This window comes from Jaculus jaculus, chromosome 6 (genome assembly GCF_020740685.1).
Source record: "Jaculus jaculus isolate mJacJac1 chromosome 6, mJacJac1.mat.Y.cur, whole genome shotgun sequence".
NCBI lineage: Eukaryota > Metazoa > Chordata > Mammalia > Rodentia > Dipodidae > Jaculus > Jaculus jaculus.
Genome location: NC_059107.1, coordinates 104285862 through 104287611, shown reverse-complemented (window position 1 = coordinate 104287611; position 1750 = coordinate 104285862). Strand labels below are relative to the sequence as shown.

Here is a 1750-nt window from a genome sequence, read left to right as displayed (position 1 = left end):
ACCCCAATTGCTCAGGCAATAAAACCACAGATTAATCACTGGGACCTCATGAAATTACAAAGATTTTTCACTGCAATGGACACAGTGAAAAAAGCAAAGAGGCAACCTACAGAATGGGAAAAAATCTTTGCCAGCTATATATCTGATAGAGGATTAATATCTAGGATATACAAAGAACTCAAAAAGTTAAATAATAAGGAATCAAACAAGCCAATCAAAAAATGGGCTATGGAGCTATATAGAGCATTCTCAAAGGAAGAAATATGAATGGCATATAAGCATCTAAAAAAATGTTCTATGTCACTAGCCATCAGGGAAATACTTACCTGGCAGGGGAGATACCATGATCACGAAGGTGGTTTTCCCAGGGCGAGGCTTATCCATTGCACTGCAGATTGAAACTACATTGAGATACCATCTCACTCCTTTTAGATTGGCCACCATCATGAAAACAAATGATCATAATTGTTGTCAGGGATGTGGAAAAGGAGGAACCCTTCTACACTGCTGGTGGGAATGCAATCTGGTCCAGCCATTGTGGAAATCAGTGTGGAGGTTCCTAAAACAGCTAAAGATTGATCTACCATATGACCCAGCTGTAGCACTCTTAGGCATATATCCAAAGGACTCATCTCTTTTCCTTAGAAGTACGTGCTCAACCATGTTTATTGCTGCTCAATTTATAATAGCTGGGAAATGGAACCAGCCTAAATGTCCCTCAACTGATGAGTGGATAATGAAGATGTGGCACATTTATACAATGGAGTTGTACTCAGCGGTAAAGAAAAATGAAGTTATGAAATTTGCAGAAAAATTTGCAGAAAAATTTGCAGGATGTACCTGGATAGGATTATACCAAGTGAGGTAACCCAGGCCCAGAAAGCCAAGTGCCACATGTTCTCTTTCATATGTGGATACTAGCTATAGATGATGGGCTTCTGCGTGAGAATGAAAATACTTAGTAGCAGAGGCCAGTAAGTTAAAAAGGAGACATAAAGGGAAGAGAAAGGAAGGGAGGAGGGTACTTAATAGGTTGATATTGTATATATGTAAGTACAATGATTGTAATGGAGAGGTAATATGAGGGAGAATGGAATTTCAAAGGGGAATGTGTTTTGGGGGGGGAAGGGAATTACCATGGGGTTTTTTTTATAATCATGGAAAATGCTAATAAAAATTAAAAAAATAATTAATTTATAAAATAAAATAAATACACAAATGAAAGAATTATTAATCTCACTTAATTGTGAAATAAACTGAATTCTCAGAAATATCAGGATTACAATAAGTACAATGTCATATTTTACCATCTTTGATTCACTATTTAACACTCACTGAGTTAATAAATTTCAAGTTCCAACTGGCCTGAGTACTTAGCAACAACAGCAAGAAAGATCTTGCCTCAAACAAGGCAGAATGTGAGGACTGAAGCCCGAGATTGTCCTTTGACCAGCACACTCAAGCTGGGCATGATCTCTCTCTCTCTCTCTCTCTCTCTCTCTCTCTCTCTCTCTCTCTCTCAATCTCTCGCACACAGACACAGTAATATATATACATACACACACACACACACACACACATATATATGACAAGTCTTAATTTCAAGTGAAAAAGTCATTAATAAATTTGAGCATAATAATAAAATTATAGAGCTTCACTGTATATTTAACATATTGACAAACCTTTCTATTCCTTTATTTTGTCATTCATTTTAATCTCAAAAGAGGGCAAACATTTTTTTTTTACATAG

At 36.5% G+C, this 1750-nt stretch overlaps 1 pseudogene; it reads left to right on the top strand.

Moving 5' to 3' along the window:
- Positions 1-318: 318 nt before the first annotated feature.
- LOC123462006 lies at positions 319-506 on the top strand (annotated as a pseudogene).
- The last annotated feature ends 1244 nt before the right edge of the window (positions 507-1750 follow it).